The 26,604-nt window shown below is 43.5% G+C and overlaps 1 protein-coding gene and 1 pseudogene across 2 annotated transcripts in view; one reads left to right on the top strand and one right to left on the bottom strand.

The window, feature by feature from the left end:
• RCOR1 (REST corepressor 1) overlaps positions 1–26,604 on the top strand; it is a 134,026-nt gene that overhangs the window by 40,697 nt on the left and 66,725 nt on the right. The window lies entirely within an intron of this gene.
• Positions 24,688–25,179, bottom strand: LOC116275681 (annotated as a pseudogene).

Genomic DNA, 26,604 nt, shown 5'->3' with positions numbered 1-26,604 from the left:
ATCACACCATTGCACTCCAGCCTGGGTGACAAGAGTGAAACTCTGTCTCAAAAAAAAGAAAAACAAAAAAACAAAAAAAACACTTTGCATATTGGAGGAACTTACTAGGCTTTTGAGATAGACTTTGTAAATGTTTTTCTTTTGATGATTACATATATGTGGTTAGTTTGGCTGTGTACAAGCTGTTTTTTTTTTTTTTTTTGAGACGGAGTCTCGCGCTGTTGCCCAGGCTGGAGTGCAGTGGCCGGATCTCAGGTCACTGCAAGCTCCGCCTCCCGGGTTTACGCCATTCTCCTGCCTCAGCCTCCCGAGTAGCTGGGACTACAGGCGCCCGCCACCTCGCCCGGCTATTTTTTGTATTTCTTAGTAGAGACGGGGTTTCACCGTGTTAGCCAGGATGGTCTCGATCTCCTGACCTCGTGATCCGCCCATCTGGGCCTCCCAAAGTGCTGGGATTACAGGCTTGAGCCACCGCGCCCGGCCTGTTTTTTTTTTTTGAGACGGAGTCTTGCTCTGTCGCCTAGGCCGGAGTGCAGTGGCACAGTCTCGGCTCACTGTAATCTCCGCTTCCCGGGTTCAAGCAGTTCTTCAACCTCAGCCTCCCGAGTAGTTGGGACTACAGGCACGTACCACCATGCCCGGCTAATTTTTTTTTTTTTTTTTTGAGACGGAGTCTCGCTGTGCTCCCAGGCTGGAGTGCAGTGGCGTGATCTCGGCTCACTGCAAGCTCCGCCTCCCGGGTTCACGCCATTCTCCCACCTCAGCCTCCCAAGTAGCTGAGACTACAGGCGCCCGCCACCACGCCCGGCTAGTTTTTTTTTTTTGTATTTTTAGTAGAGACGGGGTTTCACCATGTTGGCCAGGATAGTCTCGATCTCCTGACCTCGTGATCCACTCGCCTCGGCCTCCCAAAGTGCTGGGATTACAGGCTTGAGCCACCGCGCCCGGCCGCCCGGCTAATTTTTTGTATTTTTAGTAGAGACGGGGTTTTACCATGCTGATCAGGCTGTTCTCGAATTTCTGACCTCATGATCCGCCCGCCTCAGCACCCAAAGTGCTGGGATTACAGGCATGAGCCACTGTGCGCGGCCTACAAGTTTTAAATTTTACATAGATTTATCATCTTTATGACTTCTGGGATTGTTAATCTTTAGTTTTTGTCACTTTGCTAGGAGAAAGGTGATATTATTATTACTCTTATTTTTTTGAGATGGAGTCTTGCTCTGTAGCCCAGGCTGGAGTGCAGTGGCACAATCTCGGCTTACTCCAACCTCTGTTTCCTGGGTTCAAGCGACTCTCCTGCCTCAGCCTCCCGCGTAGTTGGGATTACAGGTGCCTGCCACCATGCCCAGCTAATTTTTGTATTTTTAGTAGAGATGGGGTTTTTCTGTGTTGGTCAGGCTGGTCTCAAACTCCTGACCTCAGTTGATCCACCTGCGTTGGCCTCCCAAAGTGCTGGGGTTACAGATGTGAGCCGCTGCACCTGGCTGGATGTGTGTGTGTGTGTATATATATATTTATTATTATTATTATTTTTAATATTTCTGAGGCAGGATCTCACTGTATTGCCGAGGCTGGAGTTCAGTGATGTGATTATGGCCTACCGCAGCCTTGACCTCCTGGGCTTAAGTGATCCTCCCATCTCAGCCTCCCAGGTAGCTAGGACCACAGGCACCATCGTGGTTGACTTATGTTTAGTATTTTTTGTAGAGTCGAGAGTTTTGCCATGTTGCCCAGGTAGTCTCAAACTTAGGAGTTCAAGCGATTTGCCTGCCTTGGCCTCTTCAGGTGCTGGAATTACAGGCGTGAGTCACCTCACATGACTGTAAAGTGATTGTTTAGAGACATTTAACTTTTTCGGTGACGTTAATAATTTTACAGTTAAAGAAAAAGTTACCTCAACAAAGGGAGACTGCCCTTGAATTGCTAAGAGGGAGCATTGCTTTGTGTTTTTTTAGTTTCATTGTATCTTACAGTGTTCAAACACTGTACTGGAAGTAAATAATTAAGTTTAAAAGAATTTTCTTCTCCAGTGTTTGGAGTATCCATTTCTTTTTGTCCCAATTTCTGTATCTGAAAAACAATATTGGCTTCAAAAACCAAAAAAATGTTTAGCTTCCCCCAGATTGCGGATATGCGGTGTAAATGTGTTTCCACCCCGTTTTCAAGCTAATGTGACAAATTTGCTACATTATAAATAACAGAAGCCTGTGTGCAGATTTTGGGAATAGCACACATACAATAGTCCAAGGACATTATCAACTCAGGTGCAGAAGTTCTTGCTGAAGCTTTATTAACAATTGTGTTTAAAAATACCAGATGGGAGCAGATTTAAGGAGGGAGATTCTCATGGAAGGTTATTTGGGATTTGTAGGTAAGAGAGAGAAGGATTTTAATTGAAAAGGTACTAGACTGTATTCTTACCTTTATAGCGTTGTCTTCTTTTCTTTTTTTTTTTGAGACACATTTTTGCTCTTGTCACCCAGGCTGGAGTGCGGTGGTGTGATCTCGGCTCACTGCAACCTCAGCCTCCGGGGTAGCTGGAATTATAGGCTCCTGCCACCATGCCCAGCTCATTTTTGTATTTTCAGTAGAGATGGGATTTCGCCATGTTGGCCAGGCTGGTCTTGAACTCCTGACCTCAAGTGAGCCACTGGCCTTGGTCTCCCAGAAGTGTTGGGATTACAGATGTGAGCCACCTCCCCTGGCCTATAGTGGTGTGTGTGTGTCTGTGTGTTTTCTTCTTGAGTCGGAGTCTTGCTCTGTTGCCCAGACTGGAGTGCAGTGGCGCAATCTTGGTTCACTGCAACCTCCACCTCCCTGGTTCAAGCGATTCTCCTGTCTCAGTAAGTAGCTGGGATTACAAGTGCGAACCACCACGCCCGGGTAATATTTGTATTTTTAGTAGAGATGGGGTTTCGCCATGTTGGCCAGGCTGGTGTCGAACTCCTGACCTCAGGTGCTCCACCTGCCTCAGCCTCCGAAAGTGGTGGGTTTGCAGGCGTGAACCACCGTGCCCAGCCTAGTCGTATTTTCTATCCAAGTTTTGGATGTAATTCTCTTGGGATTTTTGTCCTGATTTGTACAGCTGCCACTGTACTGTTCATGACTGTATCCATGGGAACGTAAGTAGGATGACATAAGTTTATAACTTGTTGCTAGGCAGATCGAGTTTGTAATGTATTAATATTAACATTTTCTCATTAAAAAGCATTTGGATGGTTTTCTTTTGTGTGGTGATTGTAGGTAACTAAACAGCATAATTTGGAATTAAAACTGTGAAGTTGTATAAATTCCTTCTAGGAGAACGAACTTCTCTCTTTCTTTCTTTCTTTCTTTCTTTCTTTCTTTCTTTCCTTTTTCTTTCTTTCTTTCTTTCTTTCTTTCTTTCTCTCTTTCTCTCTTTCTTCTCTTTCTCTCTTTCTCTCTTTCTTTCCTCCTCCCTCCTTCCTTCCTTCCTTCCTTCCTTCCTTCCTTCCTTCCTTCCTTCCTTCCCTCCCTCCTCCCTCCCTCCCTCCTCCCTCCCTCCCTCTCCCTCCCTCCTTTCTTTTCTTTCTTTTCGTCATCCATGCTGGGACTACAGTGATGTGATCAGGTTTCTCAGCGTGGACCTCCTGGACACAAATGATCCTCCTACCTCAGCCCCTCTCCTCCCCTTCCCCAGCTCCTCCCCTTCCCTTCCCCAACTCTCCCCCTCCAGTAGCTGGGAATACCGGTATGCATCAGCATGTCCGGCTAATTTATTTATTTGTTTATTTTTAAATTTTTAAAATTTATTTAATTTTTGAGATGGAGTCTCGCTCTGTTGCCCAGGCTAGAGTGCAGTGGCGTGATCTCGGCTCTTTGTATCCTCCCGGGTTCAAGCGATTCTCCTGCCTCAGCCTCCCTAGTAGCTGGGATTATAGGCACCTGCCATCATGCCTGGCTAATTTTTGTAGTTTTGTGGAGATGCGGTTTCACCACGTTGGCCAGGCTGGTCTTGAACTCCCCAACCTCAAGTGATCTGCCCGCCTCAGCCTCCCAAAGTGCTGGGATTACAGGTGTGAGCCACTGTGCTCGACCTATTCTTTTATTTATTTATTTATTTGTTTGTTTATGAGACGGAGTCTCACTCTGTCGCCGGGCTGGAGTGCAATGGCGCGACCTCGGCTCACTGCAACCTCTGTCTCCTGGGTTCAGGCGATTCTCTGCCTCAGCCTCCCGAGCAGCTGAGATTGCCTGGCTAATTTTGTGCTTTTAGTAGAGATGGGGTTTCACCATGTTAGTCAGGCTGACTTTGAATTCCCGACCTCAGGTGATCCCCCTGCCTCAGCCTCCCAGAGTGTTGGGATTACAGGCATGAGCCACCGCACTCTGCCATATATATATGTGTATTTTTTCTTTGAGTTTGCGTTTTGCCATGTTGCCCAGGCTGGTCTTGAACTCCTGAGTTTCAGATCGCCCACCTCGGCCTCCCAAAGTGCTAGGAGCCACTGTGCCCAGCCTACTCATGTTTTTAATTAATTGAATGTTTGAAATTGAAGATAATTAGTTAAAATAATTGTGTCTTAAGCCTGTCCTCTTCAGCTAAAACAGTCAGTATTCAGATATATGTGAATGAGATGTGAATACTTGATCCATCCTAAAGTACGTATCAGATTTCAGAATGATGACAGGTATCTTGGGTAGTCCTTCCGACTCTCAAAGACTTGGTGGACTAACCAAGAAAACCTCATGGAGATCGAGATACCTGTCTCCTATTTTGGTTGCAATTTTTTAAAAATTGATTTTAAAAAAAATGTAATATTAGTATAAAATAACTAAATTTCCAAAAAGTTTAGAGTGAGATGTAATTGAGGTCACATAGCTCTTTTCTCCAGAGGCTACCACACTTAACACCTTATTGGATTGTAATTTAAAGAATTGTTTGAGGCTGGACACGTTGGCTCACGCCTGTAATTCCAGCATTTTGGGAGACTGAGGTATGAGGGACACTTGAGCCCAGCCTGGGCAACACAGTGAAACCCTGTCTTACAGAGAATTGAAAAGTTAGCTGGCTGTAGTAGTGTGCACCTCTGGTTCCAGGTACTTTGGAGTCTGAAGTGGGAGGATCACTTGAGCAAGGGAGGTTGAGGCTGCAGTGAGCTGCCGTTGCACTCCGGCATGGGTGACAGAGTGAGATTCCTGTCTCAGAAGAAAAATAGAGGCCGGGCGCGGTGGCTCAAGCCTGTAATCCCAGCACTTTGGGAGGCCGAGACAGGCGGATCACGAGGTCAGGAGATCGAGACCATCCTGGCTAACACGGTGAAACCCCCGTCTCTACTAAAAAATACAAAAAACTAGCCGGGCGAGGTGGCGGGCGCCTGTAGTCGCAGCTACTCGGGAGGCTGAGGCAGGAGAATGGCGTGAACCCGGGAGGTGGAGCTTGCAGTGAGCTGAGATCCGGCCACTGCACTCCAGCCTGGGCAACAGAGTGAGACTCCGTCTCAAAAAAAAAAAAAAAAAAAAAAAAAAAAAGAAAAATAGAAAAGAGGCTGGGTGCGGTGGCTCACGCCTGTAATCCCAACACTTTGGGAGGCCGAGGCAGGTGGATCACAAGGTCAGGAGTTTGCGAGACCATCCTGGCCAACATGTTGAAACCCCGTCTGTATTAAAAATACAAAAAAAATTAGCTGGGCTTGGTGGCGCATGTCTGCAGTCCCAGCTACTTGGAAGGCTGAGGCAAGAGAATCGCTTGAACCCAGAAGGTGGAGATTGCAGTGACCCGAAATTGCACCACTGCACTCCAGCCTTGCGGCAGAGTGAGACTCGATCTCAAAAAAAAAAAAAAAAAGAAAAAAGAAAAAAGAAAACCAGAAAAGAATTATTTAAGTAGTTTTTCAAGAATAAATAATATTTATACAGCTGGGCACAGTGGTTCACGCCTGTAGTCCTAGCACTTTTGGAGACTGAGGCGTGTAGATCACTTGAGCCCAGGAGTTCGAGCCAGCCTGGGCAACATGGCAAAAGCCCATCTCTACAAAAAATATAAAAATTAGCCAGTTATGGTGGTGTTCTCCTTTAGTCCCAGCTATTCAAGAAGCTGAGGTGGGCGGATCACTTGTGCACAGGAGATTGAGGCTGCAGTGAGCCGAGATCTCGCCACTGCTCTCCAGTCCCAACAACAGAGTGAGACCCTGTTTCAATAAAATTTTTTAAAAAAGTATTTATGCAGTTTGATTTTTTTTGTGCCAGCCACTCTGATAAGGTGCTTTATAGGACAATTTGGGGAAGTAATTGCTGTTAACTCCATTTTACTCATATAAGGAAACTGACACTTGCACAAGGTTTAATATTTCTTGCCCACTAACATGTATGCTTCAAGAAAGCAGGGGCTATGGGTTATTAGTGTCTGTCCCCCTCCTGTATCTAGCATAGCTTCTTTGGGGTTTGGGTAGTGTGTCAAATACAGTGGAAAGGCTGGTTTTACAAAGATGATTGTTGTATCCTCATTTATTACTTTTGAACTTGTAGCTTCGTAGGGAAATCATGGGAATTTGAGCAGCACTGAATCTGCATGTATTGAAAAAGCTTGCATCATTTCTGGATTTCATGTGGGGAACATTTGATAGTACCTCTCTCGTGATTTGATAAGGTCCAGTGTTTGGGGACAAGAGTGGTTAACATAGGAATTGATAGAGTTGTGACTCCATTCTGTTTGAGCATGTTTAGTTTTTACCTCTTTCCCTTTACTCCTTGTGCCCCAGCTGCGTCTTGGTCCATTGTCCTTTCAGTGTCTTACTCTAATAGAAAGAATACATAGGTAAAGAAGGAGTCTGATAGAAGGAATAAACTTCTTCATTTGATGGTATTAAGTGTCTGATCTTGATGTTTAGTATAAGTTGTATGCAGTGCCTCATGTTTCTTACCTTTGAGTCATATAAAATAACATTTTAGAGCTGGTTAAGATTCTTGAGATTATTTGGCAGGAGGAAATTGAAGCACAATTCAATTCCACAGAACGTTGTTGAATGCATTTCTTCATTTGTTAAGAGTGATAATGTTTGTATCATAGGGTTGATACAAAGAGGAAGAGATACTCTTTATGAAAGTCTTAGGCTGGTTTGATGATAATACTAATAGTATTGTTCAGAAGTTACTGGGCTGGGCATGGTGGCTCACACCGGTAATTTCAGCACTTTGGGAGGCAGAGGTGGGAAATTCCCGACCAGCCTTGGCAACAAAGTGAGACCTCATCTCTATAAAAAGTACAAAAATCAGCTGGGTATGGTGGCACATGCGTGTGGTCCCAGGTACTCAGGATGCTGAGATGGAAGGATCACTTGAGCCCAGGAAGTCGAGGCTGCGGTGAGCTATGATCATGCCGCTGCACTCCAGCCTTGGTGACAGAGTGAGACCCTATTAAAAAAAGTTAGTCTGTGTTAGCGTAGTATTGGCAGAAAAGTATTCTGACACAATATAGGAAGGACCAGGGTATGGGGGAATGGAGTCAGGAAGTCCATTTTAAAGATTTTACAGTGTTCTAAACTTGGTAGTGAAGGCCTAGCATTAGAAATGGAAGAGATTGGCTGGGCACGGTGACTCACGCCTGTAATCCCAGCACTTTGGGAGGCTGAGGTGGGTGGATCACGAGGTCAGGAGATGAGACCATCCTGGCTAACATGGTGAAAACCCATCTCTACTAAAAACACAAAAAATTAGCTGGGTGTGGTGGCAGGCGCCTGTGGTCCCGACTACTCAGGGAGGCTGAGGCAGGAGAATGGCGCGAACCCTGGAGGTGGAGCTTGCAGTGAGCCGTGATTGCGCTGCTGCACTCCAGCCTGGGCAACAGAGCGAGACTCTCAACAACAACAAGGGAAGTCCTTCACATCCTTGGGCTCCTTGTGTGTCACCAGCCTTAGTATTCTTAGAAGCCCTGTTGTTTGATGGAGAGGATCTTAAAATCCTTAGAAGGCCCTTGGTCTGTTGGAAAGGACAGTGCAGAACCTTCTTAGATCTTTTCAAGGTTTTAAGAAAGTATTACAGTCACAATCTGGATTTGTTCTTTACCACTGAGAATTTTGAGAATCGTTTCTTTTTTTTAAATTCTGCCTGGAAATCTCCGTAGGTAGATCATGGAGTTTATTAGGTACATTTCCTGTTTTCCACATTTCTAAAGGCCACATTTTCCACTACTTAGACAACAGGGGACCCTTTTCCTGCAATGTACAATAGTAATTTTCTTAGTTTCTGTTAAGCTCTTCTTGGTAGTTTCCTTGTTGAGGCCCTCCAGGCTTTTGCTGACAGCCTCTTAAAGGCCTTGCAATTTCCACCTGTCACGCAGCCCAAAGCCAGTAGCACAGTTCTGGATTTTTGTTGCAACATCTCACTTCCAGGTGCCAAAATCTGTTCCATAGTCTTGCTGCCTGAAAAATGACCCCCAGATTTTAGTGACTTAAAATAATTCCATGGTTTCTGTAGGTCAGGAATTTAGGAAGAGCTTGATTGGGTAATTGTGGCTCAGGTTTTTGCTATGGCTGCAGTCAGATGGTAGAGCTGGAAGAGTAGTGGGGAGGCAAGGCAGTGTGCACAGCTAGGGAGGGCCGGCTGAGCCGCCTCCACAAGGTCTCTGTGTGGGCTTGTTTGTGCTGCTTCTTCAGGGCACTCAGACTGCCCACATGGCTTTGTGTCCAAATGTATGTCCTACAGGAGGACGAGCAGTGTTACCTTTTATGATGACTTAAGTCTTGGAAGTTGCATCACGTCATTTCTGCTATAGTCACCAACTTGCCTGGGGTTTTAGGGGAGGAACACAGACCTCATATCTTAGTGTCAGTTGGCCACACTGTAAGGTGATACGGGGTGGGAGTTAACGTGATCGGCTCTAGGAAAATGTAATCCACCATAGCTCTTAGTGAAACAGTTAGATCCATGTCTGATCACCTGCAGGGGAGTCTTGCCATTAATAAGCACCAGCTGTGTACATGAAATTAAAACTTACTTTTTAGTACTTCCTTCTTAACTGTGACTTAACTGTCAAGGATTATCAGACACATGAAGAAAAAGCCGTAACAGTCTAACACAGACAGATAAAAAGAAACCGAGTGAAGAAATAGGAAATACAAGTTGCATAAGAGAAGCTCAAATATGAAAAACAAAAAAGCTTGAAGAGTTGAGAGAAAATGCATGACATAAAAACAAGAAGGTATAAAGTAGGGGTCCATTCAGAGAACAAGAAAGAGCTCTTGGAAAATAGGATAGCAGGACAAATTTTCAATAGGAAACCAAGGGAATCTTCTGGAAAGTAGTAAGCAAAGACAGACAAAAAGAGAAAATGCCTGATTGGCTCCTTGACTGAAAAATATTTAGGTGGGAAGAGAAAGTGTGGAAATGTGAATAAGGACTGTATACTAATGATAATGAATTAATATTAACTTTTGCTTAAGTGTGATAATAGCACTGTGGTTATAGAGGAGAATGCCCTTATTCTTAGAAGATGCATACTAAAGGAACTGTCATGGTATTTGCATTTTTCAGATGGTTGTGTGCACATATGTGCGCTCACACGCAGTGGGAGAGGGAGGGAGAAGGGAGAGCAGTTATGTACAAGAGAGACAACTAAAGCGATTGTGATATAATGTTAGTAATCAATGATGAATACAAAAACAGAACAGAAGGGAATACTTTAGAGTTAATGGATTGGTTCAGGAGCTCCAACATCTGAATTGTTTTGTGTTCTAGAGAGAGATAAAAGATAATTGAGAGGAAACAACATTAAATCAACACATTAAAAATGTTCAGAACTGAAAATCACAAATCTCCACATTGAGCAGACCCACTGAGTGCCCAACGCAGGGAATAAAATAAAAAATAGATTGGTACCTCACACTGGGATTTCAGAACACTGAGAATAGAGAAGTTCCCAAAATCCTCCAGTGGAAACAAGTCAAGTTACAACAGTGTACTGAGAATCTGTATGACACTAGAATCTAGGTGACAGTGGAGCAGTGTCCTCAGAAATCTAGGAGCATACCAATCAAGGATTTTTTTTTTTTTTTTTTTGAGATGGAGTCTCACTCTGTGGCCAGGCTGGAGTGCAGTGGTGCGATCTCAGCTCACTGCAGCCTCTGCCTCCTGGGTTCAAGCAATTTTCCTGCCTCAGCCTCCCAAGTAGCTGGATTGCAGGCCCACACCACCATGCCTGGCTAATTTTTTGTATTTTTAGTAGAGACAGGGTTTCCCCACCATGCTGGCCAGGCTGGTCTTGAACTCCTGACCTCATGATCTGGCCGCCCCAACCTTCCAAAGTGATGGGATTACAGGCATGAGCCACTACACCTGGCCCAATTTAGGATTCTATGCCAAACTGTAGTATGGACATAAAGACATCTTTATTTTTATTTATTTGTTTTATTTATTTTTGAGATGGAGTCTCCCTCTGTCACCCTGGCTGGGGTGCAGTGGCATGATCTCTGCTCACTGCAGCCTCTCCTTCCCTGGTTCGGGGAGTTATCATGCCTCAGCCTCCCGAGTAGCTGGGACTACAGATGTGTGCCACCACGCCTGGCTAATTTTTGTATTTTTAGTAGAGTTGGGGTTTTGCCATGTTGGCCAGGCTGGTCTCAAACTTCTGACCTCAAGTGAGCTGCCCACCTTGTGCTCCCAAAGTGCTGGGACCACAGGCACGTGCCACTGTGCTCGGCTTGTTATTTTTAATTTGATGCTCATATTATTCCAGATTTGGCCAGTGGGAGTTCCTTCAAGCTGACTCCTGTGTCCTTTTGACAAATATCTATAATCCTTTATTTATTTTTATTTTTTTGAGACAGAGTCCTGTTCTGTCGCCCAAGCTGGAATGTAGTGACGTGATCTCACCTCACTGCAACCCCCGCCTCCCGGGTTCAGGCGATTCTCCTGCCTCAGCCTCTGGCGTAGCTGAGATCACAGGCATGCGCCACCACACCTGGCTAATTTTTGTATTTTTAGTAGCAACAGGGTTTCACCATGTCGGCCAGGCTGGTCTTGAACGCTTGATCTCAGGTAATCTGCCTGCCTCGGCCTCCTGAAGTGCTGGGATTACAGGCGTGAGCCATTGCACCCAGCCTTCTATAATCCTTTAAATGCTTGTTCGTGGTATCTTAGAATATTTCAAATTTATCTTGTGTTTTCCCTGCCTCGTCCTGGAGTCAACTGTTTGCCTAAGGAGGAGTCATTCTCTTGAAGTGGAGAATAATATTATAGAAACCAGTATCTTGGCACTAGCTGTGTTTATTGCTGCCAGGATATCATTGCTTTTAGCCCTCTTAGTAGGCAGAACAAGTACATAGATCTGTATGTATTTATTTATTAGACATTTATTGTCTGTTTCTCTGCCTATAATCTATATAACCATGAATTTTACACACAAACACCACCATTTTGATCCAACATCATAGGATTCATTTTAGCCCTTTTCCTTTCCTTATTTGTAGCTCCTCTCTATGACAGTGAGAATCTTGGTTCTCATCCTTAATATAGTTACTCATTTGCTTAATCTCCCTGCTTGGCCCAGGCATGGAATCCAGCAAAGGATAAGGTAAAGGGAATTCTTAAAGAGAAATCTTGGAATAATAGCTATATAGGCATTCACCAGTTAGTCCAGATTGGTGAGTGAAGACAGGGCTCCAAAGCGGGTGTTGTCAAGAAATAAACAACCAATAGGTAACCTGATGTGTTGAGACTTACACATGTAGTAGAAGTTCGGAGGTGGATTAGTGATACATATACAGAAAACCAAACAAGCAAAAAGAAAAAAAGAAAAAAAGACAGTTATTAATTCCAGGTAAAGAATCACACATGATCACGCCACTGAACTCTGGCCTGAGTGATAGAGGGAGACCCTGTCTCAACAAAAATAAATTAAAAATCAGGTAGTACAAGAATGGATTTACAAAAACAATGCAACATGATTCAGCTATGAATAGTATTTACTAGTCATAAACTAGGAGGGTTCCATAACACTGAACTTAGGGAGCAATTTAGGAAGTAAAGTGAGAAAAAAAGTACACAGGGGCCTTAGGACCTAAGCAGCTAGTATAATACCACTTGTGGATGTTTAGTATGCATTTTGGCTACCAGCAGCTTTTGAACACTCTGAGGGGAAATTATCCACACCACAGTAGAAGCTATTATGCTTTCCCATCCTCTCTTGTAGTTTGTAATAGATGTGTGACTTTTGCTCCATGCACCAGGGCAAGACTAGAATTAGGAAGCAAGTGATGTGAAGTAGGCAAGCATGGCTGCCAGCTTTCAGAGGCAGCATTTGCTAGTGGTGGTGTCCACTGCGCACTGCCAAGTGTCCTTGTGTTTAACACTTGCAGCAGTTAGGACCTCCACTGAAGCAGTTCTGTGGGGGGTAAATTCTGGTGTTGTCCTAGTTGCATGGCTCGTAAATCTGGTTTGATGACCTTCTTGTTGAGCCACTTAGTTGCTTATATTAGCTAGAATGGACTTTGTTTACTGTAAAAAATCTGGTTGATAAAATTGGCATCAGGAATGATCCCCAAGAAAATGAATTGGTTATCTAACTTGGTTGTGTATGAAGGCAGTGAAGAAAGGTGAGAGCTTAAAGAATCATAGTGGCTGTGGGCCGGGCGCAGTGGCTCACGCCTGTAATCCCAGCACTTTGGGAGGCCGAGATGGGCAGATCATAAGGTCAGGAGATGAGACAATCCTGGCTAACATGGTGAAACCCTGTCTCTACTAAAAATACAAAAAATTAGCCAGGCATGGTGGCGGGCACCTGTAGTCCCAGCTACTCAGGAGGCTGAGACAGGAGAATGGCGTGAACCCAGGAGGCGGAGCTTGCAGTGAGCCAGGATAGCACCACTACACTCCAGCCTGGGTGACAGAGTGAGACGCCACCTCAAAAAGGAAAAAAAAAAAAAATTATAGTGGCCGTGGTCATGGTGGCTGGTGCCCATAATCCTGGCACTTTGGGAGCCTGAGGCAGGAGAATCACTTGAGGTCAGGAATTAGAGGCCTGCAGTGAGTGCCACTGCACTCCAGCCTGAGGGACAGAACACAGAGCAAGATCCTGTCTCAATAAATGAATGGATGGTTGGATGGATGGAGGGAGGGAGGGAGGAAGGGAGGGATGGATGGATCATAGTGATCAGCCGTGCTTAATGACTGAGATTAGTCTATTCTGAAGTATGTTAATAAAGCTTGAAGGATCAGAGGAAGAGAGTAGGAAAAAAGCACACACATTCTACCAACCTCGCCACATCCATTCAATTAAAAAACAAAACAGGATTCCCTTGGATATTGGAAAAGGGAAGTCAGACGTCAAAGTTGTAGACAGGATTAAGCCACTTAATTTTTCTATTAAATGTACTCTAGAGAGTAAGTTCATGGTTCTCATTTTACTGATGGAGAAACAGTACCATATACTTGGTGAAATTTCTATGTGCAAGACACTGGTTATTCTGCAATTGTTGTATATAAAGGGCCAAACATTTAAGTTATTGGGCTATTCCTTCTCATTGGTATTGTGGGGGTTCTTTACCAGCTGTGTTAGGAACTGACTTGAGATATGTTAAACTTACAGGACTTGATTTAGAACCCTTACTCTTAGATGTTAAATATTTGATTTGCTCTTTATTGAATAACTTTATTATTCTTTATTGAATAACTTAATTATCTTATTACTAATAATTCTTGTATTAGACAGTGAGACTTAGATTCAGAATATGGGTATGTTAATGAGAATGTTCTCATTTAAAACACTACTAATTCAGTAGCAGCTAATGAAACTATCATTGTTGCACAGTACATTGTTGACTAGTTAGAAGCATTTGACAGTATGTTTGGAGTATTGCTATTAATAAAGGGTGTAGAATTTGAAAATAGGCCAGGCGCAGTGACTCACGCCTGTAATCCCAGCACTTTGGGAGGCCAGGAGTTCGAGACCAGCCTGACCAATACAATGAAACGCCGTCTCACACAAAATTAGCTGGATGTGGTGGCAGGCACCTGTAATCCTAGCTACTCAGGAGGCTGAGGCAGGAAAATCGCTTGAACCCGGGAGGCAGAGGTTGCAGTGAGCCGAGATCACGCCACTGCACTGTAGCCTGGGCAACAAAGTGAGACTCCGTCTCAAAAAAAACAATAAAACAAAAAAACAAAAGCCAGAATTTGAAAGTAGCTTAAGAGACTAGAGAAGTGGTGAACTTAATTATTTTATATTTATGTATCTTATTTTTTGCCTTGCTGACCAGAAGTGAATTGGTATGAATAAGCACACTTGCAAAATAAATGGGTTGTTTATTTATTTATAGAGACAGGGTCTTGCTTTGTTTCCCAGGCTGTAGTACAGTGGCACCATCATAGTTCACTACTACTGCCGGCAGCTTCTGGGCTCAACGGGTACTCCTGTCTTGACCTCCCAAAGTGCTGGGATTATAGGTGTGAGCCATGGTGCCCGGCCCCCTAATTATTTCGATAACCCCATAGACCTGATTTCTTGTGGCTGAAGGTCTCCCAAGTTGATTCTCATTAGGCTTTGTAAATAAAAGGAAACTTACACTGGAGGATCTTTATGCTGAGTTGGCTTAGAATAAGTAGAAGTTGCTAGAAATGTTTTATTTTTGTTTATTTAATTTGCTAGATCTGCTTTAGATATGAGCCTTGTAACTGAGTTTCTTATAAGTGTCCTTATGATTGAATCTATCCGTGGTGTTTGGATTATTTTAAGCTCCTAATATGTACCAGAACGTTTCCTACTTGTTTTAACCTGCTGTTTAATCTCTTTGAAGAAAGAACTCTTTCCTCCATTTTTATAGAAGAGAAAATTGAAACTTGAAGAGATGAGAGAACTCTCCTTCAGTCTAGGCAGAGCTGGGATTCCATTTCAGGACTGTTATACTACACCAAATAAACGCTTGCTGCATTAAAGAATGACTTAACAGTGAATACCTTAAGTCTTCATTGCCTAGTTACGTGAATGGAAGAAAGGCTGAGCAGTGAATTACAAACACCCTCTCCTCTACTTGTCTTCTTCTGGCAGTGTTCCTTTACCTAATTCTGTGTCCTCAAACTCCCTGTTTTCTTTAGGTGATTATATATTTTTTTTCTTTTAAGCTTTCCTATCTGCTTGTTCTTCTGAACAGTTCCCTTCAAATGTTATGCCATCCACCCACATCTGTATTTCAGTATTTTATTGTGTCCTTTCATTGAGACTCTAATTTGGGTGAATATTCTCCAAACTGCATTTCTTTCTAGCATATTCTATTTTTGTCACCTAGAATCAGCCTCCCAGCTGACTTTTTTCTATAGATATGTAACAATCACCTACTTTAACATTTTCTATCTTCCACTTAACAAAAATATTACCATTGATAAATAATGAATGCTTAGCATGCATAACTGTGCAAATAAACTGGGAGGAATGTGTATCTGGAAGATTTGAGGAGAGTATGGATAAAAAACTATTTGAAAATACCAGCTGTTGAATTTTATAGTGTTATTTATTTATTTATTGAGACAGAGTCTCGCTCTGTTGCCCAGGCTGGAGTGCAGTGGTACATCTCAGCTCATTGCAAGCTCCGCCTCCTGGGTTCACGCCATACTTCTGCCTCAGCCTCCTGAGTAGCTGGGACTACAGGCGCGCCTGCCACCATGCCTGGCTAATTTTTTTTGTATTTTTAGTAGAGATGGGGTTTCACCTTGTTAGCCAGGATGATCTCGATCTCCTGACCTCGTGATCCGCCTGCCTCGGCCTCCCAAAGTGCTGGGATTACAGGCGTGAGCCACTATGCCCGGCCTATAGTGTTATTTTTATTTTTTAGTTTTTTTATTACTATTTTTTGAGATGGAGTCTCGCTCTGTCGCCAGGCTGGAGTGCAGTGGCGTGATCTCGGCTCACTGCAACCTCTATCTCCCAGGTTCAGGCGATTCTCCTGCCTCAGCCTCCCAAGTAGCTGGGACTACAGGGGCACACCAGCTAATTTTTGTATTTTTAGTAGAGACTGGGTTTCACTATGTTGGCTAGGATGTTTTCAATCTCCTGACCTCATGATCTACCTGCGTCGGCCTCCCAAAGTGCTGGGATTACAGGCGTGAGCCATCACACCTGACCTATTATTATTTTTTAATTGAGGCTTGTTTTACTTTCACCCAGGCTGGAGTGTAGTGGTGCAGTCTTGCCTCACTGGAGCCTCCGCCTCCTGGGCTCAGTCAGTCCTTCCACCTTAGCCTCCTGAGTAGCTGGGACCACAGGCACTTGCCACCATGCCCAGCTAATTTATTCTATTTTTGGTAGAGACAGGGTTTCGCCGTGTTGTCCAGGCTGGCCTCAGCTTCCCAAAGTGTTGGGATTACAGGCATAAGCCACCATGTGCAGCCTATGGTGTTATTCTTTAGTAGTTCATAAAAAGTTCGTGTTAGATGTTTATAGCTGATAGTTACTGTTTGAATCTGTGTCCCCAGCCAAATCTTGTGTCGAATGGTAATCCCCAGTGTTGGAGGTGGGGCCCATTGAGAGGTGATTGAATCATGGGGGTGGATATCCCCCTTGGTGCTATTCTCATGATAGTGAGTGAGCTCTTAGGAGATCTGGTCCTCTAAAAGTGTGTAGCACCTCCCTGTTCTCTCTTGCTCCTCCTCTGGCCTTGTAATATGTGCTTGCTTTCCCTTTGCCTTCCACCATGATTATAAGTTTCCTGAGGCCTCCCCAGAAGCTGAGCAGATGCCAGCATCATGCTTCCTGTACAGCCTGCAGAACCTTGAGCCAATTGAACCTCTTTTCTTTGTAAATTACCTAGTCTCATCTCAGATATTTCTTTCTTTCTTTTTTTTCTTCTTTTTTTGAGACGGAGTCTGGCTCTGTCACCCAGGCTGGAGTACAATGGTGTGATCTCCACTCACTGCAAGCTCCGCCTCCTGGGTTCACGCCATTCTCCTGCCTCAGCCTCCTGAGTAGCTGGGACAACAGGTGCCCTCTGCCACGCCTGGCTGATTTTTTGTATTTTTAGTAGAGATGGGGTTTCACCATGTTGGCCAGGATGGTCTCGAACTCCTGACCTTAGGTGATCTGCCCGCCTCAGCCTCCCAAAGTGTCGGGATTACAGGTGCGAGCCATTGTCCCTAGCCAGATATTTTTTTTTTTTTTGTAGCAGTGTGAGAACAGACTAATACAATAACCATCATGTAAAATACAGTTTCCATTTTGAGCCAGGCATTTGGGTAAAAATGAAGAGTAGGTAAAAGACAAGATGTAGTTCTAATTTGAGCTTGTCATTTAGTAATTGAGTAATGCCGCATAATGGCTGTGGGTTTCCGATGACACACACCCTTTTGTGATGTGGGTGGCTTAGGGAGTAGTGTGTTTGTTGGAACCACAGTTCTCTGCAGAAGGAATATGATCAAGTCTGATCTTTGTAACTTAGAATTAATGAGGCCTGTCTGACACCTGTTCAGCACTTTGAGAGGCAAAGATGGGAGGATTATTTGAGCCTGAATTTGAGACCAGCCTGGGAAAGATAGTGAGAACCTGTCTCTGGAAGAAAATAAAGAAAAAAATTGTTAAAAAAAAGAAAAAAATAAATAAAATTGGCGGCCACATGTCTTCCCTTTGTTTTTTTTTTTTTTTTTTCTTTTCTTTTCATTTTCTTTTCCTTTTCTTTTTTTCCCCCCTTTCTTTTCTTTTTTTTTCTTGAGACAGGATCTATTCGTCACCCAGGCTTGAGTGCAGTGATATGATCAAGGCTCGCTGCAGTGTCAATCTCCTGGGCTTAAAGGATCCTCCTGTCTCAGCCTCCCAAGTAGCTGGGACTGGAGGTAGGTGACACTATGCCTGGCTCATTTAAAAAACTTTTTGTAGAGATAAGGTCTTGCCATGTTGCCCAGGGTGGTCTCAAACTCCTGGCTTCAAGCCATCCTTCTTCCTCAGCCTCCCAAAGTGCTGGGATCTCTGGCATTAGCCCCTGCGGCCAACCTTTAAAAAATTTTTTTTTAAAGCTAAATTTTGTTGAATATTTGGATAGGCAATACAGGCATGTGTTACAAAATTAAAAGATGCAAAAGGGTTATGCACAAGAGAAGTAGATTTCTTATGCATTCCTGGCCTTCCATTTTCCTTTCCCTGGAGGTAAACGGTTTTCTGATTTCTTTTCTACAAGGATTCTGTTTAAATACTAGAGAGTGTCTGACCTGTTGTACTTTACTTTAGAATGGCAGGAAGCTGAATGATTCATGGGCATTTTTCCCTTTGTGAAGCTCATTGGCATTCCTTCCTCTCAATACCTTACCTATGGCGTGTTATATAATTTGCTTTTGTTTTTGCTTTATCACAATCTTTTCCTATGTTTTTTATAGTCTTAATTTTTTAAGCACTGATTTAGGTATCTATTAATAGTTCAGAAAGTTGTGAAGATTATAAACTCATGTTTGTGAAAGTGTCTAGCACATAATAATAGGTGATCAATAAATATTTCCTTCTAGCTTGTCCGTCCCCTACCTCCCACTGGTTGTATGTGTGAAACAAAAAAACGAAGGAGAAGGCCAAGCATGGTGTATAATCCCAGCACTCATGCCTGTAATCCCAGCACTTTGGGAGGCTAAGGTGAGTGAATTGCCTGAGGTCAGGAGTTCAAGACCAGCCTGGCCAACATGGTGAAACCCCGTCTCTACTAAAATTACAAAAATTAGCTGGGCGTGGTCACAGGCATCTGTAATCCCAGCTACACAGGAGGCTGAGGCAAGAGAATCGCTTGAACCCGGGAGGTGAAGGTCACGGTCAGTGGAGACCGCGCCACTGCACTCCAGCCTGGGCAACAGAGTGAGAGTTTGTCACCAAAAAAAAAAAAAAGAAGAAATAAACCTATGAACCGACTAATGCAGTGGATTCCAAAATTAAGATTAAGCTCGTATAACTTGTAATGTTTCTTGATGTACCCATTCATTTGAGTGGAAACAAATTCTTTTCATTCTTTGAAATCACTTTGCTGAGATGATTTTTTTTTTTTTTTTTGAGACGGAGTCTTGCTCTGTTGTGCAGACTGGAGTGCAGTAGCGCAATCTTGACTCACTGCAACCTCCATCTCCCAGGTTCAAGCGATTCTCCTGCCTCACTCTCCTGAGTAGCTAGGATTATAGGCACATGCCACCACACCTGGCTGATTTTTGTATTTTAGTAAAGATAGGGTTTCACCATGTTGGCCAGGCTGGTCTTGAACTCCTGACCTCAAGCGATCTGCCTGCTTGGCCTCCCAAAGTACTGGGATTATAGGTGTGGTTTCACATGCCCGGGTAAGCTGAGACTTTTTTTTTTTTTTTTTTTTTGAGAGGGAGTCTCGCCTGTCACCCGGCTGGAGCAGTACGATCTCAGCTCACTGCAAGCCCACCTCGGTTCACGCCATTCTTCCTGCCTCAGCCTCCTCGAGTAGCTGGGACTATATGTCACCACCTCACCAAGGTTTTTGTATTTTTAGTAGAGACGGGTTTCAACTGCAGTTAGCTAGGATGGTCTTGATCTCCTGACTGGATCAGCCTGCCTCGGGCACCTCCCAAAGTTGGGATTACAGGCTTGAGCCACCGCGCCCGGCCAAGCTGAGACATTTTTAAGAAAATTTTTCTGTTTTTTGTTTGTTTGTTTGTTTGTTTTGAGATGGAGTCTTACTCTGTCACCTAGGCTGGAGTGCAGCGGTACTATCACTGCAACCTCTGCCTCCTAAGTTCAAGCGATTCTCCTGTTTCAGCCTCTGAGTAACTGGGACTACAGGTGTGCCACCATGCCTGGCTGATTTTTTGTATTTTTAGTAGAGATGGGGTTCACCATGTTGGCCAGGCTGGTCTTGCTCTTCTGACCTCAAGCGATCCACCCACCTCAGCCTCCCAAAGTGCTGAGACTACTCCCACAGCGCCTGCTCAGAAAAATTTTCTCTCCCTCCTCCCTCCTCCTCCTCCTCCTCCTCCTCTCTCCTCTCTTTTCTCTTTTTCTGAGACCAGGTCTCGCTCTGTTGCCTAGGATGGAGTGCCCTGGCACACTCTCAGCTCACTGCAACCTCCGCCTCCCAGGTACAGGTTCCTTGTTTTGCTCCGATTTGACGCTTAATTACTTAATTTTGATGCGTTCGGACCTGACCTTGCTGACCGACCTGACCTTATTCCAGCCACCTGGCCTCCCTCTTCCCTGATCTCGTTTGTGTTCTATCCTTTCCTCATCAACCTTCTGTTCACCCTCCCCAGCACTGACGCCTGCCACCACACTTTATTAGGGTTTCACCATGTTGGTGAGGCTGGTCTCAACCTCCCAACATCAGGGTGATCCAATTCACTGCTTCCCAAAAGTGTTGGGATTACAGGCGTGAGCCACTGTGCCCGGCCTTCCTTTTTAAAAAGGTTTTTCTGACCAGGTGCGGTAGCTTTAATTCCTGTGTGTAAGACCAGGCACGGTGGCTCATGCCTGTGATCCCAGCACTTTGTGAGGCCAAGGTGGGAGATCACTTGAGGCACAGGAATTGCTTGAACTAGGGAGGTAAGAAGTTGCAGTGAGCCAAGATCACACTATTGCACTCCAGGCTGGATGAGACTGAGACTCTGAAAAAAATAAAAATAATAAAAATGGTGTTCTTACATTTATGACTTGAGTTATGGAAAGTTTTTAGAGTGTGACTTTTTTCTCAGGAACAGGATGGCTACCTACCTACCCCCAACCCTTTCGTGTATGCTATGGATTATCGGACCCCTCACTTGGGTTCCCCTTACATCACAAAGGTGTGCTTGTCAGTACCAAGAAACCAACACTGATACATTACTAAGTTCCACATTTTATTTAGATTCCACTAGTTTTCCCATTAATATCCATTTCTGTTTTAGAATCCAGTCCAGAGTACTGTATGCATTGCATTTAATTATGATGTCTCCCCAGTTTGCTGTTTTTCACTTGATTAGACTAGAGTTATGCATTTGGGGAATTCATATTGTTGGAGTGGTGGGGGGTGTAGTGCATGCTACACCATGATTTACTGCTGATAATGTTAATCGTGGCCAAGGTTATGTTTCTCTACTGTATACATTCACCACCTTCCATACTTATTTTTTTGGAAACAATATTTTTTTGGAAACAAGTTAGTAAGTCCAACCTACACCTTCCATACTTATTTTTTTGGAAACAAGTTAGTAAGTCCAATCTACACTCAAGTCGGGGATTTAAGCTCCATCTCCTGGAGGGGAGTGGGGAATATTTACATAAATTACTTGAAATTCTCCCACAAGGAAGCTGCTTTTTCTAGGGAAGGTCTTTGCCCATTATTCTACTGGCTTACTGGACTTCTTATTTGACTTTTTAAAAAGAACCTCTTTAGATAAGACCTCCATAAATACTTGGATAAATTACTGCAATTTTATATTTGCTTATGAACAAGTGGAGTTTTGTTGATGCAGGGTTGCATGGCCTTCACTATCAAAACAAATGTCTCATCTGATCAGCATTTGTAAATAGTGAGGTACCAGCATCATTAGGGCTCATAAAGTCTTCCATTTTTATTTTGGCTATTCTGGTGGTGCGTAACATAATACTAACAACAATAAAAATTCATCTTATTTTACTGGAAATTCCTACAGAGTGACAGAATACCAGACAAGGAACCAATTCTGGCACAGTTATGTGTCAAACAAGAAAGCTCTGGGAATGTAATAATGTAATACGGTGTGATCGAGAGAGCTCTGGGCTGGAATAGGCATGGGGTCCTTGACACCATCACCTCTGCCAAGACACTTCATGTGTATGGTTTCCCAACCTTTAAGTAAACTCTATTTGTGAAGTTCTTTGTATCTTTAATAGTTTCTAGAGTTGCTTGAATTTGGGAGAACTTCTTGCAAGGGTAATGTGAAGTAGTGTCACATGGACAGTAATGGAGAGGTATCGCCTGCTGCCATTTATATAATAATTTTCAATTTGGAGGCAGAGAGAGGAGGCAGAAAGTTTGGTAAGGACATTATTACAACCTGAATAAGCCACTTAGAGCCTAGATCAGTGTTTGGGAATGTAGGAGAAGACAGCCATAGTCAAGAAGCGTGAAGTAGTTAATGTTGAGTTGTTTTTAGGTGGTTTTTCTGTTCTTTTTACTCCAAACACTGACTTTCATAATAAAATAAATAATCTGGTGAGTCGCATGCTCATGGTGTGCTGAGGCATTTAGCCAAGCACTTTATGTATGTATTATCTCATTTAATTCTGTCACTATGGGGTAGAGATTGTCTTTAACCACCGGTTTCAAATGAGAAAGCCCTGTTTGAAATCATTTTTCCAGTGTATTTAAATTTTGTAGGTGCACACCTAGAATTTCAAACTGATGGTCTGAGTTCTGAGCCCATCTGTTTAATTCATCCTAGTGGGTTATCTTACGGATATGCTGATTTTAGTAAAGCAACTCTAAGAATGTGATATACATTATGAGTGATACTTGTGGTTTGAAATTTTTTTTTTTTAACAACATGAAATTTTGAAGATATTTTGCATAGATTTGCTTTTGGGTAAAACCTTTTTTTTTTTTTTCGTATCTTCTGTAATTAATTTCTTTTTCCCCCTTTTTGGGATGGGGTCTCATTCTGTCACCCAGGCTGGAGTGCAACTTGATGTATAATCATGGCTTACTGCAGCCTTGGACTCCTGGGCTCCAGCAATCCTCCCACCTTAGCCTCCGAAGTAGTAAAAGTACAGGAGCGCAACATCATGCCCTGTAGAGACGGAGTCTTGCTGTGTTGTGTTGCCCAGGCTGATCTCTTAACTGCTGGCCTCAAGTGATTCTCCCCACTTGGCCTCCCACAGTTTGATTAGAGGTGTGAACCACCGTGCCCAGCCCAAATTAACTTTTTAACCTATTCTAAATCAAGAAGAAAATAGATGTGTCTTTTCTGGGACTAGTAATAAGAAATTGACAGCATCTGATTTTTGGCTGTTGTTAAAAAGTGTGATTATTACCATACTGGTAGGCTAAGAAAGAGATTGCATGGTAAGTTTCATCCTTTCATCTTCAAACATAATGTTATTAAGGATAGAGATATTTCCTTAGTATGGGGTGACTTGTGTAAATTACTATCTCATAAATTGGTTCAGATTAGTTTTTAAAAAGGGTAAAATTGTATATTAGTGATACTGCTCAGCTCTTTTTCAAAGGGATAAACCACTGTGAAGAGAGAAGGTTGGGGTAGAAGTCTAATAAAATCCTCACAAATCTGGATTAGTAACAGAAAAGTCAGTTATAGGCCAGGTGCGGTGGCTCATGCTTATAATCCCAGCACTGTGGGAGGCTGAGGCAGGTGGATTGCTTGAGCCCAGGAGTTTGAGACCAGCCTGGGCAGCATGGTGAAACCCTTTCTGTACTAAAAGTACAAAAAACAAGCTGGGTGTGTAGTCCTAGCTACTTGGGAGGCCGAGGTGGGAGGATTGCCTCAGCCCAGGAGGCGGAGGTTGCAGTGAGTCGAGATCGTACCGCTGCACTCCAGCCTGGGCAGCCGGGTGAGAACTTGTCTCAAAAAAGAAAGAAAGAAAAGTCACTTATAATTATGTGGGCTTTAAAAAACCTGACTGATAGTGCTCTGTTTCTAGTTTCACCAAAAGATAGGTAGTAATTCCATCCTCTTTCATGAAACTACAGTATGTCAGTGACTTTCTTTTTTTTTTTTTTTTTTTTTTTTTTGAGACTGAGTCTGGCTCTGTCGCCCAGGCTGGAGTGCAGTGGCCGGATCTCAGCTCACTGCAAGCTCCGCCTCCCGGGTTTACGCCATTCTCCTGCCTCAGCCTCCAGAGTAGCTGGGACCACAGGCGCCCGCCACCTCGCCCGGCTAGTTTTTTGTATTTTTTAGTAGAGACGGGGTTTCACCGTGTTAGCCAGGATGGTCTCGATCTCCTGACCTTGTGATCCGCCCGTCTCAGCCTCCCAAAGTGCTGGGATTACAGGCTTGAGCCACCGCGCCCGGCTGTCAGTGACTTTCTGTTCTCAGCATTTCAAAACCTTGTAAGACTCAGAGGGAAGAAATAGTTTCTCAGTAAGAAAAATTTAGTCAACAGTGTAATTATGTATTAAGTGCTTTAGGAAAAGCAGTGGGGGAAAGTATTTCCTAGAATATTAGGTCTCTCATTAGAGGTGAGCAGAGGGAGTTCCTTCAGAACAGGACAGGCATATCTGTAGGTGAAGTAGGATAAGACTGTATCCTACTTCACCTATAGCATATGTAGTTATGCTTATGGAAACATAATTTGAATTGGACATGAGTTTTTGTTTGTTTTGAGGCAGAGTCTTGCCCTGTTGCCCAGGCTGTATTGCAGTGGCACGATCATGGCTCACTGCAGCCTTGAACTCCTGGACTCAAGGAGTTCACCCACCTCAGCAACCCAAGTAGCTGGAACTACAAGTGTTAGCCACAATGCCTCGCTATTTTTTTTATTTTTTGTAGTGACAGGGTCTCACTTTGTTGCCCAGGCTGGTCTCAAATTCCTGACCTCAAGCAACCCTCCAGCCTTGGCCTCTCGAAGTACTGGGATTTCCAGGCGTGGGCACTGCGCCCTGCCTGTGAGTTGTTAGATTAGGTGATTCTGTAGTATGCAGCACTTTGTTGTCATTTGCATGTTGTACTTTACGTATGGTTTTCCCAAGTCATTAAATGTACATAGTTCTGCAACTTTTTATTTTTATTTTTCTGGTGAAAAGATATACATATATTTAGAATTAGCCAGCTGGACTCAGTTTAGATGATCCCAGTTTTGTTGGCAACATCCCAAGCATCATAATCAGGAGCTGGTTGAACGTATGCCTCCTTCTCCCCATCAGGCTGAATCAGGGAGTTGACCATGGCCACATCAGGGTCACAGAGCTTCTTCACAGCCTGTTTGATCTGGCGCTTGTTGGCTTTAACATCCACAGTGAACACAGGTGTGTTGTTGTCGTCTCTCTTCTTCATGGCAGACTCAGTGGTCGGCGGCAACTTGATGGTAGTGTAGTGGTCAAGCTTGTTTCTCCTGGGGGCGCTCTTCTGAGGATATTTGGGCTACCCCTGGAGTTGCAGTGTTTTGGGCTGCTGGAAAGTGCGTGATGTGTGGATCTTTTTTTTTCAGCTGTGGATGCCTTTCAACACTGCCTTCTTGGCCTTCAAAGCCTTTGCTTTGGCTTTGGCTTTGGCTTTGGCTTTGGCTTTGGCTTTAGGAGGGGCAGGAGCTTCCTTCTTTGCTTTTGGTGCCATCTTGTGAAAAGGGCTCTGTAGCTTTTAATGTGTACAGTTTCCACAATACGGTTGTACCAGATTATGAGATTATGTTGGACATTTGAGTTCTTTCCAATTTATTGCTGTTTTCAGCAGCATTTGATGAATAACTTTGTAGGTAAGTTTTTGCATAGCTTTATGAATATTTTCTTTTGGGATAAATTGCTGGAGGCTTGGGTAAACTTTGCCAAACTACCCTTCAGAAAGCCTGAACTTATGTACAGTACACTTATGATACGGTTTGGCTCTGTGTCCCTACCCAAATCTTATCTTGTAGCTCCCATAACTCCCACATGTTGTAGGAGGGACCAGGTGGTAGATAATTGAATCATGAGGCCAGCTCTTTCCTGTGCTTTTCTCTTGATAGTGAATGAGTCTCACGAGATATCTGATCGTTTTACAAAGGGGAGTTTCCCTGCACAAGTGCTCCTCTCTGCCTGCTGCCATCCATGTAAGACCTTACTTGCTCCTCCTTGCCCTATGCCTTGACTGTGAGGCTTCCCCAGCCACACGGAACTGTTAAATCCAGTTAAACTTACTCTTTGTTTTGTAAATTGCCCAGTCTCTGGTATATCTTTATCAGCATTGTGAAAACACACTAATGCAACTTCTCTCATCATTTTTACTGGACAGGGTTTCTGTGTTCCCTTCTAACATCCTGTTTTGCCAGACTTTTGCAAAGAATTCCATATTGTCTTTTTTCCTAACTCAACCTTTTATAAGGAACTCTTACAACATTAGTGTAAAGGTGTGTCCTTAGCTGGTGGTACAGTAGTTAGAAGTTTTCTTTGGGTCATGGTGATGTTGGGAATAATTGTGTTATAGGATAATCTGGGCCCTCTGTATTTCTTAAGATTGTGGTGCCTGACCATCAGTCAGACTGTAGCTTCAGGGCTTTTGTTTCTCTTGAATTGCTTGGTGGTGAAATGTCAATACAGCCTTGTCCATTCTGATTAGTGTGTTACATTACTGATAGGACAGTGTTAGGAGAAATAGGAGAAACCTGAGCCTAAAACATTTCACTGTGAAATTAATTGGTCTCTGAAGTGTTTTGTCTTTGTTTTGGTTTGAGGATCATATGTGGCTAAATTACATTGGTGGTAAATGATAAGCTTGTTATATTGATAACATGGAAGAAAAGTGTTTGTGGTTCCTCTTAGAGAAAATTGATTCCCAGTCCAAGACACCTGTGAGTCCAAGAGAATGAGAGAAGATAAGATGTTATTAGTTAGAAACTGACTATACAATTGCAGTTTCTAGTGCAGAATTAACTTCAGTAGCATTTGATTAGCATCTGACTTCCTTCTTGGGGAATCAGAAAAGGGACATAGATTAGGCTTTAGCTGAACTCAGATTACTGAACAGTGATTGAGCCAGTTCTATTATTTATTTTTATTTTTTGAG

The sequence above is a fragment of the Papio anubis genome, chromosome 7 (genome assembly GCF_008728515.1).
Source record: "Papio anubis isolate 15944 chromosome 7, Panubis1.0, whole genome shotgun sequence".
Lineage (NCBI taxonomy): Eukaryota > Metazoa > Chordata > Mammalia > Primates > Cercopithecidae > Papio > Papio anubis.
Note: the sequence above shows the minus strand (reverse complement) of the source record. Positions and strands in the feature narration are given on the sequence as shown.